This window comes from Falco naumanni, chromosome 2 (assembly GCF_017639655.2).
Source record: "Falco naumanni isolate bFalNau1 chromosome 2, bFalNau1.pat, whole genome shotgun sequence".
NCBI classification, from domain to species: Eukaryota; Metazoa; Chordata; class Aves; order Falconiformes; family Falconidae; genus Falco; species Falco naumanni.
The window spans coordinates 100533886-100554958 of NC_054055.1; the positions used below are offsets into that span (position 1 = coordinate 100533886).

At 35.3% G+C, this 21073-nt stretch overlaps 1 long non-coding RNA gene across 6 annotated transcripts in view; it reads right to left on the bottom strand.

Moving 5' to 3' along the window:
* LOC121082992 overlaps window positions 1–21073 on the bottom strand; it is a 67204-nt gene that overhangs the window by 13606 nt on the left and 32525 nt on the right. For 5 of the 6 annotated variants that reach the window (XR_005826206.1, XR_005826205.1, XR_005826203.1 and 2 more), the window contains exons 2-5: window positions 14297–14361; window positions 10046–10177; window positions 7685–7795; window positions 6135–6219 (exon numbers count right to left, since the gene is read on the bottom strand). This is a non-coding gene — a long non-coding RNA (uncharacterized LOC121082992). Of the gene's footprint in view, window positions 1–6134; window positions 6220–7684; window positions 7796–10045; window positions 10178–14296; window positions 14362–16862; window positions 16941–21073 lie in introns of those variants that run through there. The other variant, XR_005826204.1, reaches the window with a different exon arrangement.

Here is a 21073-nt window from a genome sequence, read left to right on the forward strand (position 1 = left end):
ATACATCACCGTTTTACACTCAACAGATACCGTTTAAATAACACCTATATAAAGAAAGTATCAGTATTACAGAACCCATTGTCAGAAAATAAGGTGACTATTCTTGAATCTCCTACAAAAAGTAAGGCTCTGATGGCACTCATTTGATTTTGAATGCAATCCACTCTTGGGCTAATAAAGACATTTTCAGTATTAATGAAACTAATCCAACACTACAGATTTTTGCCAGTTCATTACAATAATTTATTCATAAAGTTGTCCTGTGAGACCCTGATGGAGAGTTGTAACCAGTAAAGACATTTCTAGGAGCATTTCTAAACTGGTCTCCAGCTTCTTTCTGGCTCTTGCCCTTGCTGTCCCTGTTAAGCTTCTTCAAGCAGCCAAAATCTGCAAACACGAGCTTACTCTAACATTTTCTAAAATGAGTTCATGATCTGTGGGGACACAAACCTTTAATCCTTCACATTTATGTGTTTTGAGTTCAGCATTTCTCTGGCTGTTATACAGTTTGTAAGCTAGTCTGAGGGAATACTGGCATAGAATAAATAATAAAACAAAAATGAAAATGAGCAATAAAGACAGGGTTTATTAATAAATTGAAAAGATTTGCTAAAACTGTTCACACCTTCCAGCTGGAAATACCAGCCAGAAGAGAATTTGAGCAGCTATTTTCAGATAATCACTTACAAGGAAAAAAAAAAAATACTTAGAATCTGGTGCAAAGTTTACGTAAGATAGACATGACCAGCAAGACAATAGGTATGATGATGAAATCAAAACAGAAAAGTGACATTGCAATAACTAAGGTCACCTAACATGAATATTTTTAGGTCAACTGCCTCTCTGTCTCCCATTCATGCCTAACTGGTCATGGGGCAACCACTCCATCTCCCAACACTTCACCAGAAAAGTAACATGCTGCCATCGCTGCTCAGTGGTGTACATCTTAACAGGGGTGACAGTGGGTCTCCTTACCCCAGATTTTCTAGCAGACTGGAATCATGTTTCTATGAGTCTTTTTCCTTGCATCTAATACATTTTCTTGGGAATACACTGGAAACCCAGGTACATACATAAGTGTTCATTTCCTGTACTTTCAGATGCAGGCGCTTAAACATTTAGAATGACAATGCTGTGTCACTATGTGTTAAATTAATTTTTGGGTCCTGACCAAAGTATGAATCATCTTCTTGTGCAAGCATTGCAGCTATTCGAAACAGTGCTAAACTGTCTCTTGCTTTTTTTGTCTCTCGCTTTTGCTATTTGACTTTTTTTTTTTTTTAATCTTGGTACAACTTCTTTAATAGTTTCTTCTTTTTCTTAAAATTAAATTTGAATTCTCGTTGTGTAATGCAGTTTAGACAACTTTTACAGTATTCTGCTTTATTCTATAGCTCTGAACATCAAACAACGTGATTAATTTAATTTTTTCTTTACACTGAAAGTACTCGAAGAAAGAATTATGTGTGTCAGGCTCTTCATGAGCTCAAATACTCATGAAATATTTAAAATTTACACCTAAAACCCAAGAATAACATGCTGTCCTTTCTGAAATGAATAGTAAATCTCTCTTAGGTCTGTCAATATTAACCTTGAGTTACCAGAATCCATATAAGAATTATATTACTGAAATGAGTCTTACTTTCTAACGGGGTACAGTATCCTTTAAAGATCCCACAAAGGAAACATTAGGAGAAAAAAAGATTTATCTTCCTAAACAAATATATTCAGAACTCACTTAACATTCCTACTTGCAGAACTAATAGCCTTACTCTTCCAAAAACTTCCACAATTAAGGAATTAATGAGTGATACATTAGTCTTGATTTAACACAAGTCACTTCTACATGCAATGAAGTCTTTCAGACTATCTTAACTGAAATCAGTTTGACACTATGTTACTTTCCTCCCCACCCCACGCCCCCTTAGAAAAATATATCCAGGTTTGGATTTCTTAACCTTAAATCATTCTTCCCTATTACCCTTTTAATTTCCTACTAGCATCCAGGTTCCCTCACCCAACCTTGAGAATTTCCAGTGTCCAAGGTAATCCTTTTCCTCCCAGAAATTTAAGAGGAATTACTACTGTATAGATTGAAATTAAGTATTAGAAACTGCAAAGTAATCTGCTCAACACTTTTGACATTTAAATGTAAATGTAAATTCATCTTTCTTTACTTGCAGCTGATGTTTGTGTACTGGCTGCAAAATTAACTTTACTTGTTCAACAGTCTCACCCAAGGAAGTCTACTGTTGATATTTCACTTGATTATGTAAATTAAGTGGGATGGACTATAGCCTAATAATTGGCTTTCACTGATGTCGTTCACACCTTATTCAGCTAAATTTGGAAAAATGTCTTTCCATTCTGAACTTTCTCAGAACAGGGTGAGCAGGTGGTAAAATTGTACTACCTATAAATGATGATGATGATGATGATGATGATGATGATGATGATGATGATGATGATGATGATGATGATGATGATGATGATGTAAGAAACAGTTTCTTTGAGCACAGGAATCCCTGTCTTGTCATATTGCTTAACAGTCTGCTGAAAGGCACTTTGAGAGTATGCAGGTGAAGGTAAGAACTCATTGAATTAGAACATTATAACAGTACTGAAGATTATTTGCTTCTCTGACTGTTGATGAAGAGGTGTTTTATAAAGAGACAGAAAAAAAATAACAGGAAAAAAACCTGGGTACCATATCCACAAAAACATAAAAATGGGATTGAGGAGGAAATGGATTCTTAAATTTCAGAGCATAGTCTGAAAATCCTAGCAGTGTTGCTACAGAAATTAAGGAATAAATGAGATTAAGGGAATTTTTGGGTTGTTTATCCAGGTTTTCAACATCATGGAGTGCTGCAACTTCAGATGAGGAGCATCATGCATTAGCAAAAGAGAGATGCAAAGTAAGCTCCAGGGAGTATATCTTATTAGCGGATTTTTTTGAGTTTGTTTTAACTAGAGAATAACTTACAGGATCTCCTCAGAGGCTTTAACTTTTGTTTTTGTTTGATTTTTGTTTCTGTGAATACTACTGCTGTTAAGTGGTTGGGAGTTAATAACTCTATTCAGCATTGTGGGGCTGCCATGTCATCATTCATTCCAGATTGTAGGCAGCTGTTTTATTTATGGAGTTGTGTAGCAGACCTTTTGTATTCTAAAAAGAGTACATTGTTAACCAGTGCATGATTCATTGAAGATTTGCAGGCAATATTTCCCAAAATAAACAGCCATAAAACACATGAATCATTTGCAGTATTTTTTGGATGAGAAACCTTTTACCTTAGTTGTATATAAAATGTTCAAAATAGCAAAGGTGTACCCTCAGCAATCACATTTTAAACATATTCTTGGATGCCTGCCACTGATGCCGATTTTAAGAAAATGTACTCATTAATTAGTTCCCATGATAATAGCATCTATATATCGATTTAAACAGCAATGAATGACAGACTGGATTTTTCTTAAATTGTCTGCAATGGTTATTTGGAAGATCTTCTTGCTAGAAAACCAATGGCAGATGCTTTATTTTTAACTGCAACAAATAAAGACTCACTTTTATGTGCAGGGCTTGTTAAAACCTCTTTAAGATTTCAGCAGTTCTCTAATAAGGTTTATTAAATCTGTACTTTTAAAAATAATTGTTTCATCTATAGGGTAAAAAATTACTGCTTCAACCCCTAAGTCCTTACAGAAGGATAACTAAATGCTTCTTTTGGTACTTTTTAATTCACAGTATCATATATATCTTTTTTTTTTGAAAAAGAGAATGAGAAAAATGTCTCATTTTGTATAACAATAATGTATGATTTTACATAAATTTAGAATAATAAATGTGCTATTTAGGCATTTTATAGTATTTAATTATTTATGTTACATAATTACATTTCCCCCAAACCAATTGTAGTTCCAGCAATATCTGAGCACTTCTAAAAGACAAGGAATCTATTTCTAGCTATACATATATATTTCATTTCTGGTGTTGTATTGCTATAAAAATACAGGATATACATACCTAACTTTTTAAATCATATAACACAGAGCACTTGCTTTTTGTGATCCAACTTAAATATTACTCTTCCTTTACCAAACTTTTATTTATAAAAGTTATTTTCACTGTTTTAAGCTGTAGTCTTTACAGTGTAGAGTATATAATACACAAACAGTAGAGGTACTGAAGATAATGAATTTGTAATGTTGTCAGACATTAGAAACAGTGTATCCTTATTAATTTTTCTATCTGATCCATATAGTCTGTTTTCCTTCATAGTAAATTGGCGTCAAACAAAACTGATGACCTGCTTGACCTGCCGTGGTATATGAGGTAGGCCAGTCACTACTTCATGCAGTGTAAAATGCCATTGTCCTACCACACATATTGAATAATATCACACATACATCCCATGAAGTAAGGAGATGAATACAGTCTTTTGAAGCTTTCATCAGAGTCAAATATTTAGAAATTGCTTGAAGTCAAGGACTTGGACACTAAACAAAGCAGATGTTTGTCAAATTTCTCATGGTTCTGTTATATAAATAGCTGTTCAGCAGATATGGGTCTTTCAAAAACCTTTAAAAATATGGCGGTAGAAGTATGTCAATCCAAACTAATGAAAAAAGGTAACAGAAAAGTTACAATTATTGTTTAAACCCTCAAAGTTTAAGTAGTATAAATTAATGTCTGGGAAAAAATAAAGAATGTGGGGGAAATAAACAGGATAGTTTTCTGCTAGAGCATGAACTCATTCTATTACACCTGATTTCTGGGCAATAGTGTGGAGGGTGATGTGATATAAGGGAAAAAGAGCTGCCTTCTAAAAGCTGAGGATGGATGAAAAGTCATGGTTCAAGGGGAGGGCCATTAGGTGTCTTTCACAAAAATCAAGCTGAGTCCTCCCTGTTATTTCTGTGGCACTATACAGACACCTTCTCAAATCTTGACTTTGCTACACAAAAGATTTAATGGTTTTCTCAAGAGGTAGTCCACACAACCATTTGTATGGTACAGTTAAAATTCAGATAACTGGAATGCAGGACTACATTGGAACACCTCCTTTGAGCAGGAGGTTGCTCTAGATACTTCCCAAAGTCTTTCCTAACTTACTGGTCTTCGATGATGTGATATTAAAAAAAAAGATATGAAAAAAAAAGACCTGAGATCTCACCAGGTCTTGAGAACATTTGATTGCTAGTTGTATTCACATTGGAGAACTTCTACTTGTGTCATTAAAACTAAATCCATTGGGTTTTTTATCTGAATCTTTATCATAATTGAAACTGTAAGCGTCTTCCCCTCCGCCCCCCTGCCCCCCCCCCCCCCCCCCCCCCCCACACACACACACTTCTAAGATGGATCTTGGAGGGTCCAGGAGATGCTACTAAGGAAAAGTAGCTTATAATAGAAAAGTAATATTTCTTAAAGAGACATGCACAGTCTGACAAATTTAACTACATATAAGGTAACATATCTGTCAAACATGGAATAAAGTAATTGAGTGCCCCAAAGACACAGAGGATCACAATACAGAAAAAATCCCTGTTTAGTGTGTAGGGCCAACATTTTATCTGCCCATCTGAATAACAGTAATATCATTCCAGCAGACTTATCAGCATGTGCTGGCTGTTTTTTTCCCCTACCATCTGCAGAATATGCAAACACATTCCAAGAAAAATACAAATCACCCACTGAGGTCATTTTTCTTTGTGTCTCCTGCTTGCTTAGGGGTACATAACCTATCACCAGGTAGCATAATAAAGAGTCTCTACTTCTGCTGTAAGTTATCTTTTTTTTTTTTTTTTTTTTTTTTTTTTGGACAGCTGGCACCAAATGAAAGAGCTGGCTTAAGTACTAATTATTAACCAGATCAATGAAAATTCCAACACTGTAAATAAGGTAATTGCTTAACAGCCACAGATATATGCAGCAGAACAGACAAAATTCAGTGACACTTTCTTCCTGGAGAGAGATTACATATAAATTGATTTTTTTTTTTTTTTTTTTTTTACTTTGCTGTTTGCCTGATGAATATCAGCGTACTTTTGCACAAAGTGATATCATGTTTCAGTAGAAGTGGCAAGTTCTACATCCATAACAAACTCAGTAAATGAAAAAAAGCTTATACCTGGAGCATAAAGGTCAGTTTGACTTTAGGTTGCGGTGCCTGTCCGTTCATGAGGCATCCTTATGTTCTTCATGGCTGTAGAAATCTGCAAGAGGAGTCTATGAATTTTCGCACACTTAGTACAGGAATATTATCAAAAAGTACTGTGAAATTTCTTTGCTGGTAGTTATTACTGCAAAGTCAATCCTCCATTTGGGTCATGAATGTGCTTAGCATGTATATATTTCACATGCATACATTTAGACTGTCGGTGCTGAACCCATGTAGATGCTGAAAGTCAGCTGTAATGCTTACTTTTTCTCGACAGAAGTCAGTGAATGCAGGAGGGGTATTGACAGCTAACACCCTTTCAATCTGTCTTCTCAGTATCATCTAGACCTTTCCATTATGTAGAAGATGCTGCTCTACCCTTGCAGTGACCAGACATTTTTACCTCCTAGTCAAATTTTTCATTCTTTAATTATGCTGTTCTCTGAGAGACAGACCTTTTTCCCTTCTCGTTTTCTAGCACATCGTCTGGAGTGGTAACCTTGGCAGTAGCCTAATGTGGAAGAGCCCCTGAAATAGAGCTAACCAGTCCATTACTGTGCATGCTCCTCATAGGAGTAGTTGAAATGAACAGACCACTTCTAGATTCTTGCAAACACAATCTTGATATTTACTCTTCTATATCACTCACCAGTTCTACTTGCACTTTAAAATAAGGAAGGTCATAAATATGAAATGGTTCTGATAGCAATAACATCCCCTACAGTTGCCAGGAACAGTTTGTACCAAGGAAACACTGGGCATATGTTGACTTGACAGCCATTGGCAGGGTCTGGCTGCATATGCTGCACTGTCAAAACACCTTTTTAAGTACCTCGGAGGGACTGTGCTGTTTTCTTTCTCATTTTGAGATAAAGCTTGCAAAACAAATGAGTTTCTGCCAAGTTTCAAATAGGTGTTCTTATCCAGGAACCACAGTGAAATATGGGGTTTTATTTTTTAATTTTTAGTATCCTGTTCCTCTGTGCATGAGATCTGAGTTAATTATGTTCACGGTAATAGATATAAGATCATAATTATATAACAATTTTATCTTAACTGTAGATTGATAGCCTGGATATCTAATGTGATTAAGATAAGGCATTCTTTTATATTATACAAATAAATTTAATATATTTATAAACTTATTATACTTATAAAATAATTATATTTATAAAAATAAATGTAAAAACTTTTCATTCATTAGAGGCAAACAGAACACAGATTGTTTTTATTCATATAATATTTAGGCAAAGCATATGTATGTGTGCACTTGAGGTTTTGTATGTACTACTCTGTGCATATGTGTATAAACATAAACCTGTACAAACTCATTGAATGTCTTTATCACCTTTACAAATACTAATGAAACTGAAAATAAACTCACTAGATTTCCCCAGAAAGATACTTTTTTATTCTTCCTTGAAGTAAACCAAAACAAAACAACGTAAAATGCAGACCCAGTCTTGAAAAAACTTTCTTTTTCCAAAATTCTTGGAAAAGGGGTGAATTTAGCAACTTACCCAAATGAAAAAAGGATGGATCCAAGCCCATTAGAGTCAGAGAGATTCTTTCCATTAACTAAAATTGGTTTTGGATGAGACCCACGGTGCACATGTTTTTAGTGATTTGTACTAAAAGTTTGAAAGGAATTACAGCAACACATTAAAATTGCGTACTGAAAATGTGGTTTTGTGCTATACTAAAAATAGCTGCTAGATCATCTTTAAAAAGAGAGCTCATCAAGGTTGTTGAATAACCAGAGTAATAGCTGTCCAGATGCCATAATGAGATTTATGTAAAATATGGTGTGGGCAGAAATTATAATTGCTTTTTTTTGTTGTTGTCACAGAAGAGAAGTTTTCATTTTTCAATTTTCAGCCTTGTGAAGTTCAGTCAGCTGGCAGAGATTACAGTTTAACTCCAGGCTATCACTACCTATATGGCAAATGTATATATATAAAAATGTATGCACATCTGGTAGCAGAATTTCCAAGCCTTAGCCTTTTATCAGATGATACAAATATTTCTGTGATATGGGTTATGAGATTTCAGAGTTATGAGCACTAAATGCTTTTCTGTTTTAAACTTTGTATTTCAGACAAATGATACTGTCTCTCAATATTAATTAAAAACAAAAAAGACACCTGAAAGATAATTCTTTAAATAAAGTGCATGTTTTTGACAGTGATTGGACGAAAATAACCTAACTAAGCTGAACTGATAGTAAGATAATTCACAGTATGGGGAAAAAAATAGCAGATCCACAGTGTTTTATACCAGCTGTGTACCTCCTTACAGAAACTGAAGCATTCTTGTGGTGAAGAGATGCATGCAAAATATGTTTAGGCAGCTCTCAGGCTGGTTGATCTAGTATCTTATCAAATACCTCCTGCTTATCATAAAGATGCCTTTAGCTTCACATCAGCCTTATTACAATCTTGATCATTTATATTTGGAAATTTCAGATTGCTTTACTTCACGGTTCAGAGGCTTGCAAAACCTCTTCCCTGAAGGAAGGCTGAGAGAGTTGGGATTGTTCAGCCTGGAGAAGAGAAGGTTCCAGGAAGACCTTGTTGCAGCCTTTCAATATTTAAAGGGGGTGGGGCATGGGGGGGTGTATAAGAAAGACAGAGAGACACCTGTACTGACAAGGCAAGGGAGAATGGTTTTAAACTGAAAGGTAATAGGTTTAGATTGGCCATCAAGAAGACAGTTTATTTATGAAGAGTATGGTGAGGCATTGGCACAGGTTTCCCAGAGAAGCTGTGGATGCTCCATCCCTGGAAGTGTTCAAGGTCAGGTTGAACATGACTTTGAGTAACTTGGTCTAGTGAAAGACGTTCCTGCTCATGGCAGAGGGCTGGAAGATGATCCTCAAAAGTCCCTTCTGTATCAAATCATTCTGTGGTTTTGTGATTCTGTGATAGCTAAAACTGATGTCTAAGCCTTCTCTGTCTGACCTATAGAATCTTTTATGGGCATCCTTCCTCTGCTGTTTTGTATAGTTATTTATACAGTGTGGTTGCAAGCTTGAAGGTAAACAATTTCTTGTAAAAAAGCTTATATAAGTAGTAGAGAAAATTGTGTACAAAATGACATATCACATGCGAAGAAATTAAAAGGGCTAAATCATTGCTGACATAGAAGTTGAAGTTCCACCTCAACAGCATTGAAACTGTTTACTTTTTTATATTGTACATTTTTTTCCTTCACTCTCAATACATTACCCAGTCTTTGGATAAAAAAGTTGTTAAAATATCATCTCGTATAATAGCATCTCTGTAGTACAGGCAGCCCAGCAGGAGCAAACATTTCTGGTAGGAATCCACAGATGAATCAGAAAAATGTAGGGATGTTAGAATTTTTCAAGGCACAGAATTCTATGGTAGTGCTGGGGTATACACTTACAACTTCTTACCAATGCTCTTTCTCTTTAGCACTGTAACAAATACAAGTCACTGCTATCTACATGAGAAATTTTATATTTAGCACTGAAAAGCAAATGTAGTGTTGGAAAAAGTAATTGCATTTCAATTTTTTTCTTATGCATTATCAGTAGAATTAAGGACCCTTTTCCATGCATGCTACCAAGCTCTCTACTAATTAATGTTGATATAAATCCAGTGTGGAGATGCACATGTGTGCACACACACTCACACTCAGCTGCTTAATATCACATATTTTGTGTTTTGGAAACATAAGTTACTGTCTGATCAACATAATCTTCTTTCTGATGGTACCACATGGAAAAGGCAGAGAGTGAAACAAGGGCGGGGGGGCAAGGAGTGAGGGGGGTAGAGGGAGAAAGAGAGAAAGATTGTAGGACAGGAAGGCAGAAAGAAGGGAGAGAGGGAGAGGGAAAGTCTTTTTCAAGGTCTTACCTGTATGGGATTGTATGGAGGACAGTTTAGAACAAAATATTCACCAGCCTTTCCTTAGTGGTGAGACGTTTTCTGACACAACTGCAGCATTTGCAGTGGATGGAGCACGAGATTGCAGGGATGGAGGATAGGCTGAGTGGCGAGAAAATATCATTACAGACTATTTAAGGTCTTTGTAACCGTTAGATTTCTGAGTTCAGGTAAATTGTATGATTCAGAAGCAGTGAAGCCACAATGTTGTTATAATCCTCATCAAAAATCGGTTGCTGAAATCTTCATATACAAGCATGAATGCATATGGCTATGATGTTATATATCTTGCAAACACTTTTTTAAAAAAAGTAAAAACTTAAAAAGAACAGTGATGTTTAATGTCAACTTTACTGTTAATATTTTGGTATCTGTATCGTAGCAGTTCTCCACAGCCCAAGTTATGTTGGAGCCCATTCAGGGAAGTTGAATAATAAAAGATATTCCTCGCTTCCATTTCTTTACTGGGTATTTTACTCTGTTAGTAGTGTTACCGTATCTGGGTAACAGACAAGCTTTGTCTTAAGTCCAAATAATGTATATAAGATACTGAGAAAATAAATATTATTATAAAAAATAAATAAAATTATTACTAAAATCTGATCTGGGAAAATATTTTCACATTAGATGAAGTTCTTCAGAAGGTCTGCCCAAAGTCAGAGTGATAAATCTCTCTTTGCTATGGGGCAGTACCTTTAACTTCCTTTTTGCCAATCCTTACCACGCAGTGCACATTTGTTATGGAGAAATAAGTATATTTGGGGCAAATGCAGAAAAGATTGTTTTAGCAAAAAACTTTCAAGTTATGGGATGAAAGTCTGTGTGCAATAGTTTATTAAGGTATGTCTACTTCTATATTTTATCTTAATTTAATGAAGAAGTAGATTCCAGGACAGTGCAAAGCTTGCAGTTTTCATAAATGTGCTTCAAAAATTAACCAGTGGGGAACCCCTAAATTGAATCTGATAAACAGCATTTGAAATTACATTTTCAGACTGTTCAGCAACAAATTCTTTTTAATTGTTTATATTGACCTTGCTTTTCCAATAAAAAAATCCTCTTACAATGCATAATGTTTCCCTGAATAGAAAAGACTTAATTAGGCTTAATTTGCACAATCAGGAATCATAAACAGATTATAATTTGCATTGCAAAACTGTGGCGCACCATTAAGGTTACATTTGGTATGGTAGTTATAAGAAGTTGTATTCAATAAATATGTTCAGCCTAAGGTCAAACAGTATAATGAAAATATAAATCCTTATCTGAAAAAGTAATTGTTTTTTTTTTCCTGGATATTACTGTCCGCTGTAGAAACGCTGCAGAGATAGAGTTCATTCCATGTATATATAATCGATACTTTAACCTGTTATTACATAGCCATTTTGAAGAACCCTATGATTGAAAATTTTTTTTGGCTTATTACATAGAATTATTAACAGTCCCCTCAGTCAATCACTTTTGGTGGGATCAAGGCTTAAGGAAGAAAAAATAATTTGTTTATAGTGAGTCAAACCTAACATGAAATCCATTTAACCATTGGTAACTGTCACTATTCTTGTTTTACATGTTTACTGTTGTCAGATAAAAATATTTCAAGTAGCATGAAAATATTTTTGATAAACTATATACTTAGAAAATTTCCTCTTTTTAATTATATTACATATACTCAAAATAGTCCTAATTATTTGTTAATTGGAAACAGAGTTGGTAGACAAGCAATCTTGTTATACTTCTTTGTTTATCAACTTTTTGTATTCTGCAGGGGAGAGGGAAGGGCAAAATACATAACGTTGTCAAATACTACTTCAAACATGAAAGTTGTATGAAAAAAATGACTGATAAGTGGCTCAGCACCTTCACCTGTAAAAGTGCTGAAATTTTCTCATTAAATATGAATAACAGAAAATGCTTTGATGGTACACAGAATGATGATCATCAGTGAAGGAATCAAGAAAGAGTCTCAACAGACATGCTCACGCATGAGGGCAGCTACAGCAAGGTATCTTACCACCTCACAACCTCATGTTTACTTTGAAGGAGCTCTTTTGAGAATGTTAAAAAAAAAAAAAAATAATACTGAGTTTCTACTGGATAAAGATTTCCTCTGGTGATCCATAGTGTGAATGGAGATAATAGGGATCTCTAGTCATACTTTCTGGATCTGCACCCAAAACAACCACTGAGCCTGTCAGCCAGTAAGGAAGAGAAAGAGGTTGTAATGAGATTTAGAGGAGTTGGTCTCTGAAATCTTTTGCCCTTCACCTGTCAGTCCTAAGAATTAGAGACTATAGGAAAACAAAATTGCTTGGGTTATGAGAACTGGTTTTCCCATTACTACTGAAATCATTTAGTTCCACTTGAAAAATACCTGAATATATATTCAACTAGATCTGAGTTTTGTCCAGCAAAACACTGCCTATTCAATATGTAGAGGATTCTGCATTCATCAGAAGCTGAAAAATAGACAAGTCTTGGTTGCAGTTATGCCATGCTGATTTAATGTAAAGTGTGATAGCTTCAGATATGTTTTCAGTAATATGCATTCAATCCCACAGAAGTATGTTATATTTATTCATAGCAGAATAGTAGATGTTGCTGTATTGTGTTAGCTTGAATGGATATATGTTGAGTGGAAATATGCATTGGATGTTCAAGTACTTCTGACTGGAAAAAGCTGGAGTTGAGAAACAAATGTATTGATGTAAGTGAAGAAGCATTGACTCTGAGAAAAAGTTACTGTTTCTATAAATATATGTTTTGAAATAAAACCTATTTATATATGCAACTATAATTCTATCAGTTGCAAAGTACTGTCATTAATTTCAGAAGCAATTGACAATGCATTATTCAGCAAAATGACATAGATTTCAGTGTGCATTGCATGTATTTCCCTGAAATTGTACTGTGTTGAAAAAGAAAACAAACACAAATCCATCTTGAACATTTCCAGTCTCAAAAGCTTTGTGCTAACCATGTGCAGATGAACCCTGTCAGTCTTCATTAAATCATGCGGATTTATTTTGGGTTCTTTAATTTTTAGTTGTCTTTATTTACATTTCTGAGACTTCCGTTTCAGTAATTGATGAGCTGCCCCTCATTCACAGCTCTTTGATTTCTAATTGATGCACATCATTCACAGCTATGGCTTTGCTTGAATTAACTCCATAAGCCATGTTTTAAAGACTAACTCTTCCAAATCTTCATTAGACTTGAAAAGATTACTTCCCTTTCCCCCAGTTTTGTTCTGTTGTTATCTGGGGGTGGAGGACATAATTCCTTTTTTTAATTTTTTTTTTCCCTTTTTTCTTTTTTTCCTAAGGAATGGCATAGCTTTCATGTGGATTGCCATTTTTCGCAGTTCATTAGAACCTGAATAAATTTCCTTTTCCTTGGAAGTTAGCAGAATTCATACAGAGATATTGTCTTCTGTTTCAAACTTAGTTTCTAAGATTGTTTGTTTGTTTGGTTTTTTTTTTTATAAAACACAGATTTCTGTTTGCCTTTTTCTTAGTGGGAGCTTCATCTCTTACTATGGAATTATCCACTAGGAAAACATTATTATAATAACAAATAATGACTGACTTCTTCCTATGCCAATAATATTTGTAATTCCATGGGGACTCTATGAGTTCCAAAGGCAAAAAAACATATTGTAAGGGATTTTATGTTAAATAACGATTTTAAAATGAATGTTTACATTTTTAAACCTGAAAATATTTTGATAAAATATTTTAATTGATTTTTTCAAATGCTATCACATTTTTTCTCCACCTCATGTCCCATTGGAAAACCAGTTTCTGCGATCTCCAATTTCCTAGATTACTAGCTTTCAACTCCCAAGATATACTGCTTGATATCTCATCTCCTGACTCCTTTATATACCCAGTCGTTGACAGTTTATATGATCCCCATATCTTGTCTCTTTCTACTGTTTCTTTGCCATTCTGCAAGCTGCTTACTTAGCTTCCTCAAGAAAACTGCTTAAGCCAGAGAGACAGCACAATCCCCTCCCTTGCAATGAACTCAGTTCTTGGACAAGAGTTCTGACAAAAATAGATGGGAGCACTCAGTTACACTATATTTCAATCCTCCATGGTTAGAAATTCCTGCCAGTAAGTAAAACTCCCAAATATAATAGAATAGATTATCAGTATATTGAACTTCGGTAGTGGATTTTATATAACTACCCTAAGGAACAGGTGGATTTTATATACTTACCCTAAGGAGCAGTAGAACAGGTTTATTAAGCACTGTGCCATATGCAGAGAAACTGAATAGCAGCCCTAGAAAGTGACATTAGTAGCACTTAGATGATCTTGGAACTAAGATGATAATCTCAGTTTAGTCCTGTTTCAGGCAGATGGGAATCCTCAATTTACTGACTACTAACTGGTGTCAAGAGATGCAAATAGAGCTTGTATATAGAAGCAAAAAAAACCCCAAAACATTGAAATGAAAAAATAATATTTCAGGTCATATTTCTATAATTAAAATATGCTTTGTTGGGGAAGTTTGAAGAACATTAAGATAGAGGTTGCAGTGTATTCCTGTTACCGACTTGTTTGGGTTCTCCTTAAGCACAGATCTCAAGAATGGACTAGAATCGTAATCACAGAGTTGAAAACTGGTGGGAGTGAACAAAACAATTTTCTATACTAGTCTCTATATTTCAGATTAAAAAAAAAACAACAAAAACAAAACAAAAAAAAAAACAGTATTCTTTGGATAACATGGTAATGACTGGATATTTTTTTTTTGCTTATTTCCATGAAGATAAAGTTAAAGGAAATGTAAAGTAAAACAAAAGAATAAAAAAAACCAAAACAAACAAACAAACAAACAAAAAGGAATACAAAGTAATAGCATTTCAATTTGCAATAAAATTCACCCGAGAAATTCCTCCTGCTCATTCTATCCATTAAAAGTACAAATGGCATGCTGAACTTGTTTAAAATCTCAGTGGAAAAAATAATGTTTATGAAGATACAGAGGATAACAAGGTTTTTAAGACAGGGGACACTTTCACTTACCCGTGTAACTACGTATGTTTGAAACAGAAATAAAAATTACATTAAAAAAATTACAGCAGTGATGAAAAAACATTATGAAATATAACATTGTATGCATACAAGTACCCATATCAAATAGCTGGTCAAAACATCAGCTAGTTGTAGATTGTTTGTTCAGTTAACTGTAAATATTTAAACAAGAAAAAGATGATACTGGCAAGAGGTGAATATGGGAAATTATTTTCCCTTGCCATCAAACAGATTTATAGTATAAATAACTTCAAGCTCTTCTAGAACATTTGAAATAGTTGTGCTCTTTTGTTACTAAAGAGAACAAGAAAATACCTTGCTGGCCATAACTAATAGCACACTGGTGATGTTATTCAGATAGGATGACATAGACAAATTCTTCTGATTGCAATGAGGGACTTCAAAAGTGAGACTACTGTCAGATTTGTGTCAGAAGCTTTGGCCTGTAGAGACACCTTTTGTTCCCCTTCTCCCAGAGACAATTTATATAAAGTAGAGCAGTTCCAATGCGAAGAACTGAAAGTTCATCACTTCCTCACAAAGGAACTAGGTCTCACTACAAGCAGGAAAGCTAAGTTCAAGTATCACTCCTGACTGTGGCAGGTGTTTGATTCTGGATTTGACTGGAATTTATTAAGTACTAGACTACTGCTTTTACTGAAAAATTGCTGGAAGTGAGATCCTTTTGCCAATTAAAATTATGCTCAAATTAGTATATTCCCACAAAAAGAATACTTGGGGGAAGCTCTCATTTTCCATCAGTGTGTATGTAACAGTACAATTTCCAAATAATTCTGATTAAGATAATAAAAAATTAGGACTTATATCCTCTGGTTAATTTGTACATAATTAATTTTATACCTGTGCCTCTGGAGCTACTACTGTTCATCTTACCAGGTCACATTTCTTACCATTATTAGGGTTCTCTTTCTGTGGGTCCTTGAGAACACAGAAACCTGGAATTAAGATTTTTTTGGTGTTTTTAGGAGGTCTTATGAAGTGTAGGGTACAGTGTTTGGAAAACTGAACAGATTTTATTTCAACAAAATGGGAAAACTTTTGAAGAAAAACTCAGCTCAAAACGTATTCTTCGAATGATAGTATGCTGCATATATAGCTTCCAAAATTTGATCTTAGGTTTTCCATCGGAAAATTTTTGTCTTGGTTCACAAAGAACTCTGAAAGAAATGCATAATATGGCAACATAAGAACAATTGCTTGTAAGGACCTATAGACTTTGATTTCAAAAGGGAGAGATAAATTCCATGTGAAGAAAACATTTGGAACATATATATAAATCACACACAGGAGTTATACTGTTTCTATTACTGTTTTAACAGCATATTCTTTGATGAGTCCATTCTGCATTACTTAAGACACATAACAGGACAATGTCTATCACTACCTGTTCCTAAGCTTCTAAAAGCATTTTTATTATTATTTTTTGGCATTAGGTAGAATAATTTTGATAGGTTCACAAATAGAATCCCCTCTTAGATTTTTGGAGAATATGCAATACATTTTACTTTTTTAAGAGCCAAATGAGGTTCTGTATAGGTACATAAGAATAATAGCAGTAATTATTAATTAATGTAAATAAAATAATAGCAATGGAAGTACAAAGGGGACAGTGATACAATAGCAGTTGAGTATTAAAGTAATAAGTCACAGAACTCCAGTTTCCTGAACTCTGGAGAGAAATTTGGAGGTTTGCTACAGTCTCATAACAAACCCTGAAGTCATACCTGATAAGGATTCAAAATTGCCCTCCTGGGAGAAATAAGCCTGTGGTAGCTATGTGTTCAATGTCCTCCCTGTGCCCTAGAAGACATGTAAAAGGCCACGTGACTGAGAATGGTTTGAAGGTCTGCTAGCATGGCAATTTTTATCATGGCATAGTCGTCCTGTGCACAAATTACTTCTGAGATTGTGTGCTGCTAAGGAGCTTTGCTCATTCTGAGTCACAGATGATGTGTGGCACACTTTCTGCACTGTAAGTAAATATGTAGTCCAGCAACTTCTGAGCAATCTGTGGAATGTGCAAAAGACTTCACTTTCAGGAAGTTTCCATTTGTTATGTAGGAGTTTTACAACTATAAAGGGTAACTGTCAAGGAGTCAGCAAGTCTAAAGAGATTGAAATTCACTGTCATAAATCTATGTTTCAGAAGTTGAGTGCCTTGTGGTAAGAGGAAGTGTAATGAAACTTTTTTTTTTTTGTTATTAAAAGTTTGGGAAGTCCCCAGTATTTGTAAGTATTCCTAAGTGGTACTGCTTTGATTTCATCAGTTCTTGCTCTTTCAACAGTGCACATTGTTGGTCAAGCACATTCCTACATATGTACATATGAAGGCATTATACTGTGCTGAACTAAAATATCTTTATACAGTTAAAACAACATCCCTATAAGTATGCAGTATTGTAAGAAATTTATCTTAAAAGTAACATCATTCCAAGTTTCCAAAGTAGTTTCCACATAAAAACTGATGACAACCAAAACAACAAAAATCAGAATGAAATGTCTGTAGAAAATAACTCAGGGGAAGAAATGTAGGCTGGCAGTGAAATTTTCAAAAAAAACAGTAGAACAAAGGATCACATTCAAAATAAACATAATCTGTGGTTTTGTTAAAAGCAGAGCGGGAGCTCACCATCTGCTTTGTATTATTTTAATAGCTGGCTTTTATTCCATTGTATTTTGGATTGGGCAGATGATGATCTGTATTTTGACTTCTTGATTTCTTTCTTTCCACATTAATTCTTCCCTCCCTGGACTACTTCCCATTACAAAACTGAAAACTAAAAGATACATACGTACATACATATAGATATATATATATAAACTCAGCATTTTCTGTAACCTAATAGTGAGCAGACTGAAATGTCCATAATGCAGCTGCCCTGGAAGCTTGTTCCTGTTGCATTCTTTGCCTAGAAGACACCTGTTCAGCAATTATATGGCCAGCAGTACATTAGCAACATTGCCTTCTGGATTTCAGGTGTTTGAATCTGTAGGGAGAAGGTCATTACATTACCATTTCTCTCCATCTGGCCCTAAGAAACCAAAGTGTACATGAGCCACTGAGACTGCTCACTTCAGAATATGTCTCTCTGTCCATTCATCATTGAACAGCACATGACACACTTCCTGAATTTTTAAGGTGCTAGCTATTATGAATTTCTATGTATAAGGCTTATTGTTCTCTCTAAAAATAGTACTGCTTCAAGTAAATCAATTTACTTTTGAGTGTGTATACACATTAATAAAAGTACCTCCAAATTCCTGTGTGTACACTCCATTTGCTTGCTTGTTTTTACTGTAACTTAAAGAAAAATGTTCCATGGAGAAAGGGGATTTAGACCTGGAGTTTTACATTGCTTGCTGACGTCAGTCAGACAGTAGAAAGGTTGGTAGCAAATATTTCAGTGTAGACAGCCATGAAGCACATGAGACAGATATTCCCAGACACTTCCCTGCTAAACATGAGTGGGGTATTTCTGCCTACCTTTCTTTATTGAACTTGTTGGTTTGTAAGACATATTAGTTCAAAGGGTAAAAACAAAGGAGATGTGTTTTAATTTTAGCAAACCATGTTAGTGTAGCATTTTTTTTATAAATTCATTGAGAGATAATCATTAAGGAGGAAGAAAAACTACTTAAACCACAGCTTTTTTACTGGAAATCTGCTGGCAGCTTTCCACTGGGCAATCCAGCAGTGAATCTGAAAGATTTTTATTATCCTTGCAACTGCCCATGTATCTCCCACTGTTTCTGTGCAAATCCAGATAACAGCTAAGCAGACTACTATAGCTGTGCCTTGTGTGTACTAAAAGTAGAAAATTTTCCATGGGGAGAAATTAAACAGGCACAAGTTACAAATAAGTAGTGGGTTTTAATGAATTATCTTGGCTGAAAATCAGATTAATATTTTTGACCCTTTGGATAGAAGGGTATTGAAGCAGCTTGTAAAGATGTAAGGAAGTTTATACTCAGAATTAATGTATTTATGGATATTGCTGTGTGATGTATTTGGCTACAGCAGACAGGGACTCAAACCAAATAATGCAGAACATCCTTTAGAGTCTTATCTTCTTACGGAGTCAATAAACAGAGAAGACTAATTTCACTGTGCTGATGCTCTCAAAGGGAAAGGTTTGGCCTACAGAACCTAGCTATCTGTTCTCACTGATTTCACAGAACCACAGGATTGTTGAGGTTGGAAAGCACCTCTGAAGGTCATCATATCAAACCTTGCTCAAGCAAGGCCACATAGATCAGCCTGCCTGAGTCCGTTTTCAGGTGGCTTTTGAATATGTCGAAGGATGGAGATTTCACAGCCTCTCAAGGCAATCACTCAGCATCACAGTAAAGAAGTATTTCTTTGTATTCAAACAGAACTTCCCATGTTTTCTATGTACCCATTGCCTCTTGTACTGCCAAGGATGCTAGTAACTTGAAATGCAAAAATTTAGTAACAGATGTTAATCAGGGTAATCTTTATGCAGAATAATAATCCTGTATAGAGTTATTTGTAAAATATTTCTCCTTCTTCCTTTTCATATCTCTATTTTACAAATATATGCATAAAATTAGAAGTTGTCTTCTCTCATATAAACATTAAAATACAAATATAGCTATAGAAAAATGTTTTGCTGTTGATGTGTGATGGTTTAACCCCAGTAGGCAACCTAGCATCACCCAGCAGCTCTCTGACTCCACCCCTGTGGGATGGGGGACAGAATAAGAAGGGTAAGTCAGAAAAATCATAACTTAAGATTAAGACAGTTAAGATAAAGGTAAGTAAAGCAAAAGCTGCACATGCAAGCAAAGCAAAATAAGGAATTCATGCACTACTTCCCATCGGCAGGCAGGTGTTCTGTCACCTCAAAAAAAGCCTTGCTCTATCACACCTACCAGTTACTTGGGAAGTCAAATGCAGCAGCTTTGAACATGTCTCCTTACTCTCTATTTGTTCCATCATTTATTGCTGAGCATGACATTATATAATATGGAATATCCTTTTGGTCAGTTGGGATCAGCTGTCCTGGCTGTGTCATCTCCCAGCTTTTGTGCATCCTCAGCCTACCTGCTGACAGGGCAGTGTGAGAGGCAGAACAGGCCGTAATGCTGTACAAGCACTGCTCACCAATACATAAATCATCTCTAGTGTTATCAGCTCTGTTAAGGTCACAAATCCAAAACATGGAACCTTACAACCTACTATGAAGAAAACTACCTCAGCCAAAACCAGAAAGCAGAAAGTGGGATCATATTGCTGTGGCAAGCAAATCTTGGAAATTCTTGAAGTTTGTGGGAAATAATGTCTTCTCAGAAGTACTCAGTGAGCCAACTAGGAAAGACACCATTCTAGACTTGTTTTTTGCGACTAGAGAGTGACTCATGGGGGATATGAATGGTAGGTGGCTGTCTTGGCCTCAGTGATCATGAAATAGTTGTGTTTAACATTTTTTCTGTAATGAGAAAAAAAGATAGCAGAGTTGCTACCCTGGACTTCGGGAGACCAAACTTCAAGCTATTCAGGGAGTTATTTAGCAGAGCACACTGGGAGACGGCTTTTGAGAGCTTAGGAGTCCGCAGGTGCTGGTCACTCTTTAAGAACCACCTTTTAGAAGCAGGAGCAGCAATTCCACTCTGTCATAAGTGAAACAACCATGGCAGAAGGCCAGCTTAGCTGAACAGGGAACACCTCATGGAGCTCAAGAGGAAAAAGAAATTGTATCACTTCTGGAAGCAAGGCCAGGCTTTGCAGGAGGATTACAGAGCTGTGGTTCATTTACGCAGGGAGAAGACAAGAAAGGCCAAATCTCATTTAGAGTTGAAACTGTCCAACATTGTGTCAGATAACAAGAAAGACTTTTTTTGAAGTATGTTAATATCAAGTGGAGATCTGAATAAAACATTGGACCAATACTTATTGAAGATGGTCATCTGAATA